Raw genomic sequence first — 22,213 nt, 5'->3', positions numbered from 1 at the left:
GACATAACAACTGTGGCATATATCAATCATCAGTGGGGGAACAAGGAGTTCTTTAGGGATGATAGAGGTATCAAAGATAATCCGATGGGCGGAGGCTCACTCTTGCCATCTATCGGCGTTCTACATCCCAGGAGTAGAGAACTGGGAAGCGGATTTTCTAAGTCGTCAGACTTTTCATCCGGAGGAGTGTTTGCATCATTGATTCGTCAATGGGGCAGACCGGAATTGGATCTGATGGCATCTCGACAGATTGCCATGCTTCCATGTTACGGATCCAGGTCAAGGGATCCCCAGGCTGCACTGATAGATGCTCTTGCAGTGCCTTGGTCGTTCAACCTGGCTTATGCGTTTCCACCGTTCCCTCTCCTGCCTCGTGTGATTGCACGAATCAAACAGGAGAGCGCTTCTGTAATATTGATAGCACCTGCGTGGCCACGTAGGACTTGGTATGCGGATCTAGTGGACATGTCCTCTCTGCCTCCGTGGAAACTTCCTTTGAGAGAGGATATTTTCATTCAAGGTCCTTTCCAACATCCAAATCTAAATTCTCTGCAGCTGACTGCCTGGAGATGGAACGCTTAATTTTATCTAAGCGGGGATTCTCTGAGTCGGTCATTGATACTTTGATTCAGGCACGTAAGTCTGTCACTAGGAAGATTTACCATAAGATATGGCGTAAATATCTTTATTGGTGCGAATCCAAGGGCTACTCATGGAGTAGGGTTAGGATTCCTAGGATTTTGTCCTTTCTCCAAGAAGGATTGGAGAAGGGGTTATCTGCTAGTTCCTTAAAGGGACAAATTTCTGCTTTGTCAATTTTACTACACAAGCGTCTTGCGGATGTTCCAGACGTTCAGTCTTTTTGTCAGGCTTTAATCAGAATCAAGCCTGTGTTTATACCTATTGCTCCGTCATGGAGTTTGAATTTAGTTCTCAATGTTCTTCAAGGGGTTTCGTTTGAACCCATGCATTCCGTAGATATTAAGTTATCTTGGAAAGTTTTGTTTTTGGTTGCTATCTCTTCTGCTCGAAGAGTTTCTGAGCTTTCTGCGTTACAATGTGATTTGCCTTATCTTATATTCCATTCTGATTAGGTGGTTTTGAGTACTAAACCTGGATTCCTTCCTAAGGTTGTTTCAAATAAGAATATTAATCAGGAAATTGTTGTTCCTTCCTTGTGTCCTAATCCTTCTTCTAAGAAGGAACGTCTGTTACATAACTTGGACGTGGTTCGTGCCTTGAAGTTTTACTTACAAGCGACCAAGGATTTCCGACAATCATCTTCTCTATTCATTGTTTATTCTGGAAAGCGTAGGGGTCAAAAAGCTACGGCTACCTCTTTCTTTTTGGCTGAAGAGCATCATCCGCCTGGCATACGAGACTGCTGGACAGCAGCCTCCTGAAAAGATTAAGGCTCATTCTACTAGAGCTTTGGCTTCCACATGGGCTTTTTAAAATGATGCTTCTGTTGAACAGATTTGTAAGACTGCAACTTGGTCCTCCCTTCATACTTTTTCCAAATTTTCCAAATTTGATACTTTTGCTTCTTCTAAGACTGTTTTTGGGAGAAAAGTTCTTCAAGCAGTGGTGCCTTCGTTTAGGTCTCTGTCTTGTCCCTCCCTTTCATCCGTGTCCTGTAGCTTTGGTATTGTATCCCACAAGTAAGGATGAAATCCGTGGACTCGTCGTATCTTGTAGAAGAAAAGGAAATTTATGCTTACCTGATTGATTTCTTCTACGATACGACAAGTCCACAGCACTCCCTGTCAATTTAAGACAGATTATATTTTTTATTATTTACAACTTCAGTCACCTCTGCACCTTTTAGCTTTTCCTTTCTCTCCCTATAACCTTCGGTCGAATGACTGGAGGGGAAGGGAGGAGCTATATATACAGCTCTGCTATGGTGCTCTTTCCCACTTCCTGTTACTTGTGGGATATTATCCTTCTGCTAAGGATGAAATCCGTGGACTCGTATCGTAGAAGAAATCAATTTATCAGGTAAGCATAAATTTCCTTTTTTTTAAACTTCAGACACCTCTCCACCTTGGCTTTTCCTTTCTCTTCCTAACTTAGGTCGAATGACTGGAGTGGGAGGGAAGGGAGGAGCTATATATAACAGCTCTGCTATGGTGCTCTTTGCCTCCTCCTGCTGACCAGGAGGTGTAATCCCACAAGGATGATGATCCGTGGACTCATCGTGTCTAAAAAGAAACAAATTTATCAGGTAAGCATAAATGTTCTTTTTTCTGATGCGGTCATTGAAACTATGATTCAGACTCGAAAACTGGTTACTCGCAAGATTTACCATAAGATATGGCGTAAAAATCTTTTATTGGTGTGAATCTAAGGGATTCTCATGGAGCTGGGTGAGGATTTCCCGGATTTTGTCTTTTTTCTTTAGGATGGCCTGGATAAGGATTTCTGCATTATCTATCTTTTTGCACAAACGTCTGGCAGACCTACCAGATGTTCAAGACTTTGTACAGGTCCTGGTTAGAATCCGGCCTGTGTTTAAACCTGTTGCTCCCCCATGGAGCCTTAATTTAGTTCTTAAAGTTTTGCAGCAGGCTCCGTTTGAGCCAATGCATGTTGTTGAAATTAATCTCTTTTTCCTGGAAGGTTTTGTTTCTTGTTGCCGTTTCTTCAGCTCGCAGAGTATCTGAGCTTTCAGGTCTTCAGTGTGATTCCCCCTACCTTTTATTTTTCATGCTGATAAGGCATTCCTTTGTACTAAATTGGGTTTTCTCCCTAAGGTGGTATCGGATCGAAACATTAATCAGGAAATTATTGTTCCTTCTTTTTGTCCTAATCCTCCTTCTCAAGAAAACGTCTCTTGCATAACTTGGATGTTGTGCGGGTTCTAAAATGTTACTTATTTTCGGCAATCTTCTGCCCTGTTTGTTGTTTTCTCTGGAAAGCGTAAGGGTCAGAAGGCCACCTCTCTGTCTCTCTCTGGTTGAGAAGTTTGATTCGTTTAACTTATGAGACTGCTGGACAGCAGCCTCCTGAGAGAATTATGGCTCATTCCATTAGGGCTTTCAAAAATAAACCTTCTGTGGAACAGATTTGCAAAGGCGGCAACATAGTCCTCTCTGCATACTTTTTCAAAATTCTACAAATTTGATACTTTTGCCTCGGCCGAGGCTTCTTTTGGGAGAACGGTTCTACAAGTAGTGGTTCCTTCAGTTTAGGTCTTCCTGCTTTTTTCTCCCTCCCTGTTCATTCCGTGTCCTCTAGCTTGGGTATTGGTTCCCACTAGTAATTGGAACGACCTTGTGGACTCTCCATGTCATGGTAAAGAAAACAAATTTATGCTTACCTGGTAAATTTCTTTCTTTTCGGTCCCCCCGCCCTCTTTTCTCTTGTAAGGTGTATCCAGTCCACGGGTTCATCCTTTACTTGTGGGATTTTCTCCTTCCTAACAGGAAGTGGCAAAGAGAGCACACAGCAGAGCTGTCCATATAGCTTCCCCTCTATCTCCACCCCCCAGTCATTCTCTTTGCCGCCTCTAAGCAATAGGGTCCCTCTCGGAAGTGTAAAGTGAATGTGGTGTTAGATTTGTAGTTTTTGTTCTACAAGCAAAACTTTGTTTTTTTTAAATGGTACTGGTGTGTACTATTTACTCTCTAGCAGAAAAGAGATAAAGATTTCTGCAGGGAGGAAGATGATTTTAGCATGTTGTAACTAAAATCCACTGCTGTTCCCACAAAGGACTGAGGAGTACAAGAAAACTTCAGTTGGGGGGAACGGTTTGCAGGTTAGGCTGCAATAAGGTATGTTCAGTCATTTATTTCTAGACAAGACTGTGATAATGCTAGAAAAGGACTGATAAGATCCCCATGAGGGAAGGGTAAGCTTTATTCAGAGACTAAGTATGGAATTACAAGCTTACATAATAGGGATAATTTATGCTGGTTGACACTATTTTATGGCAAACGGTTTTTACTAATAAATATCGTTTTTTGAGACACTTTGAAGGTTCCCTTGGGTTTCTTTCAGGGGTTGCTACCCACATGGCTATTATTATAACACTTAGGAGTGTTTCTTTAGGCCTCACAGCACCGGAGTAAGGTGGGAGGGGCCTAATTTCGCGCCTCAGGTGCGCAGTTAGATTGACTAGATCTTCAGGCTGTTTCACATGGAGGGTCCTGCTGCAGTTTGAAGGCCTATAAGAAGCTTTTTCCCCCACAAATCTGGTTCCTAAGGGCAGGTAGGGCCACAGCAGAGCTGTGGCAAGGTGCTGAAGTCGTTTTAACCGGTTGTTAGCTTGCTATTGATCCGGTTTGGGCATTAAGGGGTTAATCGTTTTTCTTGCTAGTTGTGCAATCTTACCAATGCTTTAGGTACATACTGTGAAAATTTCAAAAAGTTTGCTGCATTTTTCACCGTTTTGGAAAATTGTGTGCCTTTTTTATCTCTTAAAGGCACAGAAACGGTTTTTTGCAAAGTGTGTTTTTACTTCATTAAAGTGATTTCTAAGCCTGTTTGTCTTACTACTAGTCTGTTAAACATGTCTGACACTAAGGAAAATCCTTGTTCAATGTGTTTAGAAGCCATGGTGGAACCCCCTCTCAGAATGTGTCCCACTTGTACTGATATATCTATACACTTTAAAGAACATATTGTTGCACTTAAAAATGTGGCTCAAGATGATTCTCAGACAGAAGGTAATGAGGTTAGCCCGTTAACCTCTCCCCAAGTGTCACAACCAGTTACGCCCGCTTAAGCGACGCCTAGCACCTCTAGTACGTCTAACTCTTTTTTACCTTGCAAGATTTGGCGGCAGTTATGGATAATACCATCTCAGTGTTTTTATCTTAACTGCCCGTGATACTTGCAAAGTGTGATAGCTCTGTTTTAAGAACAGATTCTGAGCATTCTGACGCTTTGGTAGCCGTATCCGATATACACTCACAACGCTCTGAAATGGGGGCGAGGGATGTGCTGTCTGAGGGAGAAATTTCCGATTTGGGAAAGGTTGCTCCTCAGACAGACTCGAATACGTTGGCTTTTAAATTTAAACTAGAACATCTCCGCTTATTGCTCAGGGAGGTATTAGTTACTCTGGATGACTGCGACCCTTTGGTGGTTCCAGAGAAATTGTGTAAAATGGACAAGTACCTAGAAGTTCCTGTTTACACTGATGTGTTCCCGGTCCCTAAGAGAATTGCGGATATAGTAACTAGGGAGTGGGATAGACCAGGTATTCCGTTTGTTCCCCCTCCTGTTTTTAAGAAAATGTTCCCCCATATCTGACACCACGCGGGACTCGTGGCAGACGGTCCCTAAGGTGGAGGGGGCTGTTTCTTCACTTGCTAAACGCACAACCATACCAATTGAGGACAGTTGTGCTTTTAAAGACCCTATGGATAAAAAATTAGAGGGTTTACTTAAGAAAATTTTTGTTCGACAAGGTTTTCTTCTCCAACCTATAGCGTGCATTGTTCCTGTAACTACTGCAGCTGCTTTCTGGTTCAAGGCGCTGGAAGATGCGCTCCAGACGGAGACCCCATATGAGGACATTATGGACAGAATTAAGGCTCTTAAGCTGGCTAAATATTTTATCACAGATGCCGCTTTCCAATTAGCTAAGTTAGCGGCAAAGAATTCAGGTTTCGCCATTCTGGCGCGCAGGGCACTATGGCTAAAGTCCTGGTCGGCCGATGTGTCGTCAAAATCCAAACTACTGAACATCCCTTTCAAAGGAAAGACCCTTTTCGGGCCTGAATTGAAAGAGATTATCTCAGAAATCACTGGGGGAAAAGGCCATGCTCTCCCTCAGGACAAGTCCTTTAAGACGAAGAACAAACAAAATAATTTTCGCTCCTTTCGAAATTTCAGGAGCGGTCTCGCTTCATCCTCCCCTGCTGCAAAGCAAGAGGGTAACACTTCACAATAATTTTCGTTCCTTTCGAAACTTCAAGAATGGCGCAGCTTCAGTTTCCTCTAATGCAAAACAAGAGGGAAATTTCGCCCAATCCAAACCAGTCTGGAAACCTTACCAGGGCTGGAACAAGGGTAAGCAGGCCAAGAAGCTTGCAGCTGCCTCCAAGACAGCATGAAGGGGTAGCCCCCGATCCGGGTCCGGATCTAGTGGGGGGCAGACTCTCTCTCTTTGCTCAGGCCTGGGCAAGAGACGTACACAATCCTTGGGCCTTAGAGATTGTATCACAGGGATATCTTCTAGAATTCAAGGACTCCCCTCCAAGGGGAAGGTTCCACATTTCTCGTCTGTCTACAGACCAGACAAAGAAAGAGGCATTCTTACGCTGTGTAGAAAACCTACATACAATGGGAGTGATCCACCCAGTTCCAATTGTGGAACAAGGGCTGGGTTTTTACTCAAACCTGTTTGTGGTTCCCAAAAAAGAAGGAACTTTCAGACCAATCCTGGATCTCAAAATTCTAAACAAATTCCTCAGAGTCCCATCATTCAAGATGGAGACCATTCGGACAATCTTACCAATGATCCAGGAGGGTCAATATATGACTACCGTGGATCTAAAGGATGCGTATCTGCACATTCCTATCCACAAATATCATCACCAGTTTCTCAGGTTCGCCTTTCTGGACAAGCATTATTAGTTTGTGGCTCTTCCTTTCGGGTTGGCCACTGCTCCCAGAATTTTCACAAAGGTGCTAGGGTCCCTCCTGGCGGTTCTAAGACCGTGGGGCATAGCAGTGGCGCCTTACCTAGACGACATCTTAATTCAGGCGTCGACTTTCCAAAGAGCCAAGTCTCACACGGAAATTGTATTGGCCTTTCTGAGGTCTCACGGGTGGAAGGTGAACATTAAAAAGAGTTCTCTCTCCCCCCTCACAAGAGTTCCATTCCTAGGAACCCTAATAGACTCGGTAGAAATGAAAATATTTCTGACGGAGGTCAGAAAGTTAAAACTCTTAACTACTTGCCGAGCTCTTCATTCCATTTCTCAGCCGTCTGTAGCTCAGTGCATGGAGACAATCGGACTAATGGTAGCGCAATGGACATAGTCCCTTTTGCACGGATACACCTCAGACCACTGCAACTATGCATGCTCAAACAATGGCATGGGGATTATGCAGATTTGTCTCCTCAAATACAGTTGGACCAGGGGACCAGAGATTCTCTTCTCTGGTGGTTGTCTCAGGATCACCTGTCTCAGGGAATGTGTTTCCGCAGACCAGAGTGGATCATCGTAACGACCGACGCCAGTCTGTTGGGCTGGGGTGCAGTCTGGGACTCCCTGAAAGCTCAGGGCTTATGGTCTCGGGAAGAAGCTCTTCTCCTGATAAACATTCTGGAACTGAGGGCGATATTCAACGCTCTTCAGGCATGGCCTCAGCTAGCTGCGGCCAAATTCATCAGATTTCAGTCGGACAACATGACGACTGTAGCTTACATCAACCATCAAGGGGGATCAAGGAGTTCCCTAGCAATGATGGAAGTAACCAAAATAATCAGGTGGGCGGAGGATCACTCTTGCCACCTCTCAGCAATTCACATCCCAGGAGTAGACAACTGGGAGGCGGATTTTCTAAGTCGTCAGACTTTTCACCCGGGGGAGTGGGAACTCCACCCGGAGGTATTTGCCCAGCTGACTCAGCTATGGGGCACTCCAGAATTGGATCTGATGGCGTCCCGTCAGAATGCCAAACTTCCTCTTTATGGGTCCAGGTCCCAGGATCCCCAGGCGATGTTGATAGATGCTCTAGCAGCGCCTTGGTCCTTCGATCTGGCATATGTGTTTCCACCGTTTCCTCTCCTTCCTTGTCTGGTTGCCAGAATCAAGCAGGAGAGGGCGTCAGTGATTATAATAGCGCCTGCGTGGCCACGCAGGACCTGGTATGCAGACCTACTGGACATGTCATCCGTTCCACCATTGACTCTGCCAATGAGGCAGGACCTTCTACTTCAAGGTCCTTTTTAAACATCCAAATCTAATTTCTCTGCGTCAGACTGCTTGGAGATTGAACGCCTAATTCTATCTAAGCGTGTTTTCTCTGAGTCGGTTATCGATACCCTGATTCAGGCTAGAAAGCCTGTCACCAGGAAAATCTACCATAAGATTTGTGAAAATATCTTTGTTGGTGCGAATCCAAGGGTTACTCATGGAGTAAGATTAGGATTCCCAGGATATTGTCTTTTCTCCAAGATGGATTGGAGAAAGGATTGTCAGCTAGTTCCTTTAAAAGGACAGATATCTGCTTTGTCTATTCTTTTACACAAACGTCTGGCGGAGGTCAAGCGTTTACTCAGGCTTTAGTCAGAATCAAGCCTGTTTATAGACCTGTGGCTCCGCCATGGAGTCTGAATTTAGTTCTTTCAGTTCTGCAAGGGGTTCCGTTTGAACCTTTACATTCCATAGATATTAAGCTTTTAAATTGGAAAGTTTTGTTTTTGGTAGCTATCTCTTCTGCTCGAAGAGTTTCAGAGTTATCTGCTTTACAGTGTGACTCACCTTACTTGGTGTTCCATGCAGATAAGGTAGTTTTGCGTACCAAACCCGGTTTTCTTCCTAAGGTTGTGTTTAATAAGAATATTAACCAGGAAATTGTTGTTCCTTCTCTGTGTCCTAATCCTTCTTCGAAGAAGGAACGTCTGTTACACAATCTTGATGTGGTTCGTGCTTTAAAGTTCTATTTACAAGCAACTAAGGATTTCAGACAAACAACTTCATTGTTCATCTATTCTGGTAAGAGGAGAGGTCAGAAGGCGATTGCTACCTCTCTTTCCTTTTGGCTGAAAAGCATCATCCGTCTGGCCTATGAGACTGCTGGCCAGCAGCCTCCTGAAACGATTACTGCTCATTCTACCAGAGCAGTGGCTTCCACATGGGTTTTTAAAAATGAGGCTTCTGTTGAACAGATTTGTAAGGCAGCGACTTGGTCTTCGCTGCATACTTTTTCCAAATTTTACAAATTCGATACTTTTGCTTCTTCCGAGGCTATTTTTGGGAGAAAGGTTTTACAAGCAGTGGTGCCTTCTGTTTAAGGTACCTGTCTTGTTCCCTCCCTGTCCTAAAGCTTTGGTATTGGTATCCCACAAGTAAAGGATGAACCTGTGGACTGGATACACCATACAAGAGAAAACAGAATTTATGCTTACCTGATAAATTTCTTTCTCTTGTGGTGTATCCAGTCCACGGCCCGCCCTGGCTATTAAGTCAGGTAGATTTTTTGTTTAAACTACAGTCACCACTGCACCCTATGGTTTCTCCTTTTTCTTCCTAACCTTCGGTCGAATGACTGGGGGGTGGAGCTAGAGGGGGAGCTATATGGACAGCTCTGCTGTGTGCTCTCTTTGCCACTTCCTGTAGGGAAGGAGAATATCCCACAAGTAAAGGATGAACCCATGGACTGGATACACCACAAGAGAAAGTAATTTATCAGGTAAGCATAAATTCTGTTGTCTCATAATTTGGCATTTTCTTTCTGTAAACCTCAGGCACATTTTCACCCTTGTGTTTCTTCCTTTTCAATTTCCTTTGACTGAATGACTGGGGGGTTATGGGGTAGGCAGTTACACTTAACAGCTTTGCTGGGGTGTTCTTTGCCGCCTCCTGCTGGCCAGGAGTTGAATATCCCACTGGTAATTGGAATGACGTTGTGGACTCCATGTCTGGAAAGAAAGAAATTTATCAGGTAAGGATACATTTTGTTATCTTAGCCTACACAGGAGAAACAGAGGAATTTATGTTGCTCGAGATTCTTCCTGGAGAGTGGTTTTCAGATCGTCTTGAGACCCATCTTCCCCCTTTAGAGAGCTGCTATGGTGACAGAGGGGAATATGTAATAGTGGGTAGTGACAAAATAACATTCTATGGGAGTTATTCACATGCCTGCCACGTGTGCTTTGAGGACCTGTCCCTTAGCCTACTACTGTTGGGTCGTCATACTCGATTAATATTTCCTCTGCTGTTGCTTCCACAATACTCAATGGGCTCTCTACCAGAAGAAGTCTTTTCTGCATCTGGTAAGCATGAAAGACGCAACACTCATGCACTCACATAGCCCTTAGGCTATTAGCAGGTACAATCTGGGAGTACATCATAACCAGGGGACAAATTTATGTAAAATCATTTCCACCTTTTCTTACTGGACTATTATTTTTATATTGTCTAGTATTTATGATAGACATTTTATTTTGCATTTAGAGGATTCTTTTAGTGTATTTTATATTACACTTTGGTACTTATTATTTATAATTCCTGTACTTAGCACTAACGCTATGGTGTGCACACCCGGGGCTGCATTAGCATACGCCGGCTCTTGTTATGTATTTTCCCTACCGTTTTATCGACTCTAGTTAGCATGCTTTCGTTTTTTTCAGCCGAATTTCAGTTCGATAGACCAATGATTTTTGCAGCGCGGTACTTAAGTTTTTCCCACTGGACTAAAACAGTCCCTTAGGTTCATACCAATAAAGATATTTACGCCATATCTTATAGTTAATCTTGCGAGTTTTTGAGCCTGAATCCGTTTAAATGACCGCTTCAGAGAAAAACACGTTTAGACATAACTAGGCATGCAATCGCCAAGCAGTTAGCTTCAGAGAATCTAGGTTTGGATGGAGGAAAGGACCCTGAAGTAGAAGGTATTTCCTCTAAAGTAACCTCCAAGTAAGTAGAGATGACATCTTTACTAGATCTGCAACCCAGATCCGCAACCCAGATCCTGCGAGGCAATGCAGGAGCTATTAGTATCACTGATGCTCTCTCCTGTTTGATACAAGCAATGACGTGGAAGGAGAACAAACGGAGGAAACTCATAAGCCAGAGAAAACCTTCAATTAACTGCTAGAGCATCTATCAGAACGGCCTGAGGATCCTCTTGACCTTGAACCGTACTTTGGAACCTTGGCATTGTGGCGGGACACCATCAGATCTAACTCTGGAACCCCCACTTGAGGGGATATCTGAGAGAACACTTCCGGATGGAGAGCCCACTCCCCGGGATGAAAGGTCTTTCTGCTCAGAAAATCTGCTTACCAGTTGTTCACTCCTGGAATGTGGATGGCAGATAGGAGACAATCGTGGTCTTCCGCCCACTGCAGAAGGCGAGCCACCTCCTTCATGGCTAAGGAACTTCGAGTCCCTCTCTGGTGGTTGAACTTCGAGTCCCTCTCTGGTAATGTCCGATTGGAATCTGATTTGCACTGGGGTAACAGTTTTGCTGCACTACGGTAATTATTACCTGCTTTAGATGATATTTTTCAAACTTTGCATTGAGGGGTTAAGTTTGCCTAATAGTCTAAGACCCAGGCTAAAACTGTTAAGATGTTGCTGTATATTATGTTATTTTTAAAGTGAGAATTTTACATGATTTATTTGTTGTAAGTTCATTAAAATTACTTGCAAGCCTCAAAGGATTTTAGACTATCCTCTAGTTTATTTGTTCATTTTTTTGTTTATTTGTTCCATTAACCAACTAAGACTACAGATGTTACTTTGCCCACTTGGTTAAAGCAGTTAATACGTAAGATTTACTCAGTCAGGAAAGTCACCCCTAAGACCTATTACTGCCTATTCTACTAGCTCAGTTTCGCCCTCTTGGGCCATTAAAAACAAGTCTTCTGTTGAACAGATTTGCAAAGCAGCCATCTGGTATTTATTATATACTCTCACCATGTTCTACATTTTTATGTTTTTGCCTCTTTGGAGGCAGCTTTTAGCAGAAAAGTCCTTCAGGCTGCAGTGTCTGTTAAATAGGCACCTGCATTAAAGGACATTTCAGCCAATATTGGAATTGAAATATATGCATTTTAGTTTTGAATTGAAGCATTTTGTAATCTACATTTATTAGCTAAAATGTTTCTAATAAAAACTATAGCTGTTTGAAATGTGTTTTTAACCATGCACTGTGCACCAGCATTTTTTTTTTTTTTTTTTTTAAAGTTTTTATTGAAACTAATAAAACAACAATACAGGTTACAGTATACGTAATAGAATACAAAATAATACAATACAATATAATAGTATATAGCGCGGGGAGTGATTCCGTATAAAGTGGAGTCAATCACAATACAATCTGGTCCCCTTAATTATATCCACAGTACATGACATAATATATTCCTTTTGGTCACTTAGGTCAAATCTTGTATAATGGTAGGTCTACTTCTCCCTCTGTCTGGTGTGTTGTGTGCGCTACTTTGCGTAGAGTGACAATATTCTTCCCACAGAAAGTTCATTGCTAAGAAATCATCTAATCTTTTTGTAATATGGTAGTGAAATTTTTCCATTGCTAACGTGTGATTAACTAATGAGCGCCATTCCTGAATTGAGGGGGGTATTGTCGATTTCCATTTTCTTGGTATTAACCTTCTGGCACAATTAAGTAGTATGATTATAAGTCGCTGTCTCAATTTACATTTAATTGTTGGTATGTTATTAAATAAAAATATGATAGGGTCTAAGGGTATCTCGATATGAATTACCTTTGTGATGGCCCTGTGAATGTCATTCCAAAATTGGCCAAGGTGTGGGCATGACCACCATATATGCTGGTAATTTCCCTCTCCTCCACATGTTCTCCAACATCTATTATCTTTAATGCCATATATTGCAGCTATTTTAACTGGGGTCTTATACCATCTACATAACAGTTTTATATTTGATTCCAATTGCGCGGCTGATGAGGTGTGTGAGCACATGTTATTGAATATCCTTGCCCATTGTTTTGGGGTTATATGGATTTGAAGTTCTTCCGACCATTTGTCTGTGTAGGGTGGAAGGTCTTTGGAATGATATTCTAATAATAATTTATATATTGCCGAGAGTGATCCCTTTGAGTATGTCTCCATACTACATATTGACTCAAAGGGAGATAATGGTCTGTTAAAGTGGGTGCGTTTGATATGAGTGGTAAGATAGTGATTTAGTTGGAAATATCTGAACCATGCGTCAAAATAATTTCCAAATGCTTCTTGCAAAACATTCCTAGGTTTGAGGGATTTGTTGTCCATGGCAAAACTACATGGTATGGTGTCTCTTAATTTTAAGTCCCTTACGTATTGATTGATTTGATACCCCTGTGCTTCAGGATTATATTTCAGAGGTGTTAAAGGGGAGGGTGTGCTCGAAATCAGTGGGAATTTGATAAGACATGTGTCCCAAGTTTTAAATGTGAGCCTGGTGATTTCCGATGTATTGGAACTGATAGGTCTGTGAATGTGTGGTATCCAACAGCTTGCTCCTAGTTGTGCATTTTGTGCTAGGTCGTGTTCTAGTCCTACCCATTCCTTGTGAGTGCCATGTTTACACCAGTCTATTATTCGTGTTAATGTACATGCTATAGAATAGTAGTGTATATTTGGCATACCCAACCCTCCTTGGGATTTAGTACGATAAATTACGTTTTTTGCAATTCTAGGGCGCTTGTTAAGCCACAAATAGGCGTTTAGCAAGTTTTGAAGTTTGTTCAGGAATGTTTTGGATAGCGCTAGTGGGATAGTCTGGAAGGTATATAAAATTTTAGGTAGGATAGTCATTTTTATGGCGTGTAACCTACCTAACCATGATAAAGTCTTGTTGTGTGCACCAGCATTTTAAATGCAGCACTTGCTCAGAGAGCCTAAGGTGCTTGTACCAACTGCTAATGACTCAATTTGTTAATTGCTGACATAATACAAGCCCCACTGGTGCTCTTAGCAGCTGCAGTATTTAAAATACTGGTGCACTGAATATCTAGCTATGCTTCACATGCATGTGCAGAAAAAAACATTAACACTAAAACATTGATAACTTTTGCTAGGAGCATTTTTGCCAATGCATATATATTGCAAATATGTTTCTTTTAAAAAAATGTAAGTAATTTATGTGCATTTAAATTTTGAATGGAATGTCCCTTTTAATTTCCCCCCTCCTATTTACTTGTGGACTCCACATCTTCGTTATTAGTTCCCAGGAGTAATGATCTGTGGACTTTTACCACCTTATGAAAGAAAACAAAATTCATGTTGACCCGATTTCTTTCTTTTTTGGTGAGAGTCCACAAGACCCGCCTATTAACTAAATATTAGACTAGTGGAGAGGATTGAAAGATCTTGGAATCTTAGGAATCTTCACCTCCTCCTAGAGGCCAGGATTTGAATCCCAGGAATAATGACTTGTGGACTCTCACCACCTTGAAATAACTAAATATATAAGGTAAACATCCATTTCTCTTGTTAAGTGTGTTCAGTCCACGGGTCATCCATTACTTATGGGATATATTCTCCTTCCCAACAGGAAGTTGCAAGAGGATCACCCAAGCAGAGCTGCTATATAGCTCCTCCCCTCACATGTCATACCCAGTCATTCTCTTGCAACCCTCAACAAAGAAGGAGGTCGCGAGAGGAGCTGGAGTTTTTACTTAACTATTCTTCAATCAAAAGTTTGTTATTTTAAATGGCACCGGAGTATGCTGTTTTTCTATCTCAGGCAGTATTTGGAAGAAGAAACTGCCTGCGTTTTTTATCTATGATCTTAGCAGGCGTAACTAAGATCCACTGGCTGTTCTCGACATTCTGAGGAGTGGGGTAACTTCAGAAACTGGGAATAGCATGCGGGGTCCTCCGCAAATGAGGTATGTGCAGTACTTTATTTTCTGGGAATGGAATTGACTAAGAAAATACTGCTGTTACCATATGATGTAAGTACAGCCTTAAATGCAGTAGTAGCAACTGGTATCAGGCTGATAAATGTATGCGCAGCCGAGTTATATTCTAGGGACTAGAATTTGACTGAGAAAATACTGTTAACACTGAAATAATACTTAAGCCTTCTCTGCAGTGGTAGCGACTGGTAGCAGGCTTAGTGATAGCTTTGCATGACATTGAAAAATGTTGTTTTTTAATAAAACGTTTACTGGCATGTTATTCGTTTTTGTGAGGTACTTTGGTGATAAATCGCTTTGGGCATGATTTTTTTCCACATGGCTAACATTTTTTTCTGCATGGAAACCGTTATATCAGGGCTCCCACTGTTGTGATTGGAGTGGGAGGGCCCTTGTTTTAGCGCCTTGTTGCGCAGTTAAAATTATTGCACAGTCTTTCTGCTTCTTCCTCCTTGATCCAGGACGTCTCTAGAGAGCTCAGGGGTCTGCAAATTTCATTTGTGAGGGAGGTAATCAGTCACAGCAGATCTGTGACAGTGTGCTGACTGTGATTAAAAGCGTTAAATCTTAATTGATATCTGTTTTATCCGTTTTGGGTATTGAGGGGTTAATCATCCTTTTGCTAATGGGTGCAATCCTCTGCTAATAATACACTTCTTGTTAAGAATTGTTTAATTATATCTGTATTTTTGAAGCGCTGCAGCATTTTTTATATTGCTTGTAAACTTATTGAAAGTGATTTCCAAGCTTGTTAGTTTCATTGCTAAGTCTGTTTTAAACATGTCTGATTCAGAGGAAACTGTTTGTTCATCATGTTCAAAAGCCAATGTGGAGCCCAATAGAACGATGTGTACCAATTGTATTGATATTGCTTTGAATAAAAGTCAATCTGTACCGATAAAGAAGCTATCACCAGACAACGAGGGGGAAGTTATGCCGCCTAACTCTCCTCACGTGTCAGTACCTGCGTCTCCCGCTCGGGAGATCCGTAGGATTGAGACACCTAGTACATCTAGGCCCTTACAAATCACTTTACATGATATGGCTAATGTTATGAAAGAAGTATTATATAATATGCCCGAATTAAGGGGCAAACGCGATAGCTCTGGGTTAAGGACAGAGCGCGCTGATGACACGAGAGCCATGTCTGATACTGCGTCACAATTTGCAGAACATGAAGACGGTGAGCTTCATTCTGTCGGTGACGGTTCTGATCCGGGGAGACCGGATTCAGAAATTTCAAATTTTAAATTTAAGCTTGAGAACCTCCGTGTGTTACTAGGGGAGGTATTAGCGGCTCTGAATGATTGCAACACGGTGGCAATTCCAGAGAAATTGTGTAGGTTGGATAGATACTATGCGGTACCGGTGTGTACTGACGTTTTTCCTATACCAAAAAGGCTTACAGAAATTATTAGTAAGGAGTGGGATAGACCTGGTGTGCCTTTTTCCCCTCCCCCGATATTTAGAAAAATGTTCCCTATAGACGCCACCACACGAGACTTATGGCAGACGGTCCCTAAGGTGGAGGGAGCAGTTTCTACGTTAGCCAAGCGTACCACTATCCCGGTGGAGGATAGCTGTGCTTTCTCAGATCCAATGGATAAAAAATTAGAGGGTTATCTTAAGAAAATGTTTGTTCAACAGGGTTTTATATTGCAGCCTCTTGCATGCATTGCGCCTGTCACGGCTGCAGAGGCATTCTGGTTTGAGTCTCTGGAAGAGGCGATTCGCACAGAGCCGTTGGATGAGGCCTTGAGCAAAGTTAGAACCCTTAAGCAAGCTAATGCGTTTGTTTCAGATGCCGTAGTACATCTAACCAAACTTACAGCTAAAATTTCCGGATTCGCCATACAGGCGCGCAGAGCGCTCTGGCTTAAATCCTGGTCAGCGGATGTAACTTCCAAGTCTAAACTACTTAACATTCCTTTCAAAGGGCAGACCTTATTCAGGACAGGGCCAAACAGTCTAATTTTCGTGCCTTTCGTAACTTCAAGGCAGGAGCAGCATCGACTTCCTCCGCTCCAAAACAGGAAGGAACTACTGCTCGTTACAGACAGGGTTGGAAAGGCAACCAGTCATGGAACAAGGGCAAGCAGGCCAGAAAGCCTACTCCCGCCCCTAAGACAGCATGAAGTCAGGGCCCCCTATCCAGAGACGTATTTAGTGGGGGGCAGACTTTCTCTCTTTGCCCAGGCTTGGGCAAGAGATGTGCAGGATCCCTGGACGTTAAAGATTATATCTCAGGGATACCTTCTGGATTTCAAAACCTCTCCTCCACAAGGGAGGTTCCATCTTTCGAGGTTATAGACAAACCTAGTAAAGAGAGAGGCATTTCTACAATGTGTACAAGACCTCTTAATCATGGGGGTGATCCACTCAGTTCCGCGATCGGAACAGGGACAAGGGTTTTACTCAAATCTATTTGTGGTTCCCAAAAAAGAGGGAACCTTCAGACCAATCTTGGACTTAAAGATCTTAAACAAATTCCTAAGGGTACCATCGTTCAAGATGGAAACCATTCGAACCATCCTACCCATGATCCAAGAGGGTCAATATATGACCACGGTGGACTTAAAGGATGCTTACCTTCATATACCGATTCACAAAGATCATTATCGGTACCTGAGGTTTGCCTTTCTAGACAGGCATTACCAGTTTGTGGCTCTTCCCTTCGGGTTAGCCACGGCCCCGAGAATTTTTACGAAGGTTCTGGGCTCACTTCTGGCGGTACTAAGACCACGAGGCATAGCGGTGGCTCCGTACCTAGACGACATTCTGATATAAGCGTCAAGTTTTCAGAATGCAAAGTCTCATACAGAGATAGTTCTAGCATTTCTGAGGTCGCATGGGTGGAAAGTGAACGTGGAAAAGAGTTCTCTGTTACCACTCACAAGGGTTCCTTTTCTAGGGACTCTTATAGATTCTGTAGAGATGAAGATTTACCTGACTGAGTCCAGGTTATCAAAGATTCTCAATGCTTGCCGTGTCCTTCATTCCGTTCCAAGCCCATCAGTAGCTCAGTGCATGGAGGTAATCGGCTTAATGGTCGCGGCAATGGACATAGTGCCATTTGCGCGCCTGCATCTCAGACCGCTGCAACTATGCATGCTCAGTCAATGGAACGGGGATTACTCAGATCTGTCCCCTTTGCTAAATCTGGACCAGGAGACCAGAGATTCGCTTCTCTGGTGGTTGTCACCGGTTCATCTGTCCAAAGGAATGACCTTTCGCAGGCCAGATTGGACGATTGTAACAACGGATGCCAGCCTTCTAGGCTCAGGGATCGTGGACTCAGGAGGAGAAACTCCTCCCAATAAACATTCTAGAATTAAGAGCTATATTCAATGCTCTTCTAGCTTGGCCTCAGTTAGCAAAGCTGAGGTTCATCAGATTTCAGTCGGACAATATCACGACTGTGGCTTACATCAATCATCAAGGGGGAACCAGGAGTTCCCTAGCGATGTTGGAAGTCTCGAAGATAATTCGCTGGGCAGAGTCTCACTCTTGCCACCTGTCAGCGATTCACATCCCAGGCGTAGAGAACTGGGAGGCGGATTTCCTAAGTCGCCAGACTTTTCATCCGGGAGAGTGGGAACTTCACCCGGAGGTATTTGCTCAACTGATTCGTCGTTGGGGCAAACCGGATCTGGATCTCATGGCATCTCGCCAGAACGCGAAGCTTCCTTGTTACGGATCCAGGTACAGGGACCCGGGAGCGGTGCTGGTAGATGCATTAGCAGCCCCTTGGGTTTTCAACATAGCTTATGTGTTTCCACCATTTCCGTTGCTACCTCGGCTGATTGCCAGGATCAAACAGGAGAGGGCATCGGTAATTCTGATAGCGCCTGCGTGGCCACGCAGGACCTGGTATGCAGACCTAGTGGACATGTCGTCCTGTCCACCATGGTCTCTTCCTCTGAGGCAGGACCTTCTAATTCAGGGTCCTTTCAACCATCCAAACCTAATTTCTCTGAGGCTGACTGCCTGGAAATTGAACGCTTGATTCTATCAAAGCGTGGGTTTTCGGATTCGGTTATTGATGCATTAATACAGGCTCGGAAACCTGTGACAAGAAAAATTTACCACAAGATATGGCGTAAATATTTATATTGGTGCGAATCCAAGAGTTACTCATGGAGTAAGGTTAGGATTCCTAGGATATTAGCTTTTCTGCAAGAGGGTTTAGAAAAGGGTTTATCCGCTAGTTCGCTAAAGGGACAGATTTCAGCTCTGTCTATTCTTTTACACAAACGTCTGGCAGAGCATCCAGACGTCCAGGCCTTTTGTCAGGCTTTGGCTAGAATTAAGCCTGTGTTTAAAGCTGTTGCTCCTCCGTGGAGCTTAAACTTGGTTCTTAAAGTTCTTCAGGGTGTTCCGTTTGAACCCCTTCATTCCATTGATATTAAGCTTTTATCTTGGAAAGTTTTGTTTTTGATGGCTATTTTCTCGGCTCGAAGAGTCTCTGAGTTATCTGCCTTACATTGTGATTCTTCTTATCTGATCTTTCATTCAGACAAGGTAGTTCTGCGTACTAAACCTGGGTTTTTACCTAAGGTTGTTTCTAACAGGAATATCAATCAAGAGATTGTTGTTCCATCATTATGTCCTAATCCTTCTTCAAAGAAGGAACGTCTTTTGCATAATCTAGACGTGGTCCGTGCTCTGAAGTTCTACTTACAGGCAACTAAAGATTTTAGACAAACTTCTTCTCTGTTTGTCGTTTACTCTGGACAGAGGAGAGGTCAAAAGGCTTCGGCTACCTCTCTCTCTTTTTGGCTTCGGAGCATAATACGTTTAGCCTATGAGACTGCTGGACAGCAGCCTCCTGAAAGAATTACAGCTCATTCCACTAGAGCTGTGGCTTCCACCTGGGCCTTTAAGAATGAGGCCTCTGTTGAACAGATTTGCAAGGCTGCAACTTGGTCTTCACTTCATACTTTTTCCAAATTTTCCAAAATTGACACTTTCGCTTCTTCGGAGGCTGGTTTTCGGAGAAAGGTTCTACAGGCAGTGGTTCCTTCGGTTTAATGTTCCTGCCTTGTCCCTCCCATCATCCGTGTACTTATCTTTGGTATTGGTATCCCATAAGTAATGGATGACCCATGGACTGAACACACTTAACAAGAGAAAACATAATTTATGCTTACCTGATAAATGTATTTCTCTTGTAGTGTGTTCAGTCCACGGCCCGCCCTGTCTTTTTCAGGCAGGTTCTAAATTTTAAAATTAAGTCACCACTGCACCTTATAGTTTCTCCTTTCTCGTCTTGTTTCGGTCGAATGACTGGATATGACATGTGAGGGGAGGAGCTATATAGCAGCTCTGCTTGGGTGATCCTCTTGCAACTTCCTGTTGGGAAGGAGAATATATCCCATAAGTAATGGATGACCCGTGGACTGAACACACTACAAGAGAAATAAATTTATCAAGTAAGCATAAATTATGTTTTCTCCTGTTAAGTGTAGTCAGTCCACGGGTCATCCATTACTTATGGGATTATATCTCCTCCCTAACAGGAAGTGCAAGAGGATCACCCAAGCAGAGCTGCTATATAGCTCCTCCCCTCTACGTCATATCCAGTCATTCTCTTGCACCTAACTAAAGATAGGACGTGTGAGAGGACTGTGGTGTGTTAAACTTAGTTTTTATTTCTTCAATCAAAAGTTTGTTATTTTAAACGGCACCGGAGTGTGTTGTTTGTTCTCAGGCAGCATTAGAAGAAGAATCTACCCGAGTTTGTCTATGATCTTAGCGGTCGTAACTAAGATCCACTTGCTGTTCTCGGCCATTCTGAGGAGTGAGGTAACTTCAGAACAGGGGATAGCATGCAGGGCCCATCTGCAAGGAGGTATGTGCAGTAAATTATTTTCTAAGGAATGGAATTGACTGAGAAAATACTGCCAATACCGATGTAATGTAAGTGCAGCCTTAAATGCAGTAGTAGCGACTGTTATCAGGCTGATATGTATGTATGTATACTCTGAGGTATTTCTGGGGAATGGGATTTCACTAAGAAAATACTGTCAAAATTAAAATAATATTTGAGCCTGCACTGCAGTGAAAGCGACTAGCAGCAGGCTTATTAATAACACTTCATAATTTTCAATTTTTAAAACGTTTACTGGCATGTTAATCGTTTTTTCTGAGGTACTTGGTGATAAAACTTTATGGGCATGGTTTTTACCACATGGCTGTCGTTTTTTTCTGAATAAAAACAGTTTACTGAGCTTCCCCACTGTTGTAATATGAGTGGGAGGGGCCTATTTTAGCGCTTTATTGCGCAGTAAAAATTTAGTCAGTCTTCCTATTTCTTCCTCCATGATCCAGGACGTCTCTACAGAGCCCAGGGGTCTCCAAAACTAGTTTTGAGGGAGGTAATCAGTCACAGCAGACCTGTGACAGTGTGTTTGACTGTGATAAAAACGTTTATTATGTCAACTGTTATCAGTTTTGGGTATTAAGGGGTTAATCATCCTTTTGCTGGTGGGTGCAATCCTCTGCTAACTTTATACATTTTCTGTTAAAATTTGGTTGTTTTAACATATTTGGTTCATTGTTAATTCAACTGTGTCACATTTTTATGTTTTCTTAAAAGCGCAGTAGCGTTTTTTATATAGCTTGTAAATTTATTTAAAAGTTTTTTTTTTTTTCTTCCAAGCTTGCTAGTGTTATTGCTAGTCTGTTTAAACATGTCTGACACAAATGAATCTGTTTGTTCATTATGTTTAAAGGCCAATGTGGAGCCCAATGGAAATTTGTGCACTCAATGTATAGATGTTACTTTGAATAAAAGTCAAACTTTATATGTTAAAAAAATATCACCAGACAACGAGGGGGAAGTTATGCCGACTAACTCTCCTCACGTGTCAGTACCTTCGCCTCCCGCTCAGGAGGTGCGTGATATTGTGGCGCCAAGTACATCAGGGCGGCCCATACAAATCACTTTGCAAGACATGGCTAATGTTATGACTGAAGTACTATCTAAATTGCCAGAATTAAGAGGTAAACGCGATCACTCTGGGGTAAGAACAGAGTGCGCTGATAATAATAGAGCCATGTCTGATACTGCGTCACAATTTGCAGAACATGAGGACGGAGAGCTTCATTCTGTGGGTGACGGATCTGATCCAAGTAAACTGGATTCAGACATTTCAAATTTTAAATTTAAGCTTGAGAACCTCCGTGTATTACTAGGGGAGGTATTAGCGGCTCTGAATGATTCCAGAGAAAGTATGTAGGCTGGATAAATATTTTGCGGTACCGGCGTGTACTGTTGTTTCTTCTGTTATGTGTGATCAGTCCACGGGTCATCATTACTTCTGGGATATAACTCCTCCCCAACAGGAAATGCAAGAGGATTCACCCAGCAGAGCTGCATATAGCTCCTCCCCTCTACGTCAGTCCCAGTCATTCTCTTGCACCCAACGACTAGATAGGATGTGTGAGAGGACTATGGTGATTATACTTAGTTTTTATGACTTCAATCAAAAGTTTGTTATTTTACAATAGCACCGGAGCGTGTTATTACTTCTCTGGCAGAGTTTGAGGAAGAATCTGCCAGAGTTTTTTTACTATGATTTTAACCGGAGTTGTTAAGATCATATTGCTGTTCTCGGCCATCTGAGGGAGGTAA

At 42.6% G+C, this 22,213-nt stretch overlaps 1 protein-coding gene across 4 annotated transcripts in view; it reads left to right on the top strand.

Annotated features, from left to right (window-relative positions):
• The window catches only part of BAZ1A (bromodomain adjacent to zinc finger domain 1A), a 762,668-nt gene that overhangs the window by 252,089 nt on the left and 488,366 nt on the right, over nt 1-22,213 (top strand). The window lies entirely within an intron of this gene.

This window comes from Bombina bombina, chromosome 1, assembly GCF_027579735.1.
Source record: "Bombina bombina isolate aBomBom1 chromosome 1, aBomBom1.pri, whole genome shotgun sequence".
Taxonomy (NCBI): Eukaryota; Metazoa; Chordata; class Amphibia; order Anura; family Bombinatoridae; genus Bombina; species Bombina bombina.
This window is presented reverse-complemented; position numbering and strand designations above follow the sequence as displayed.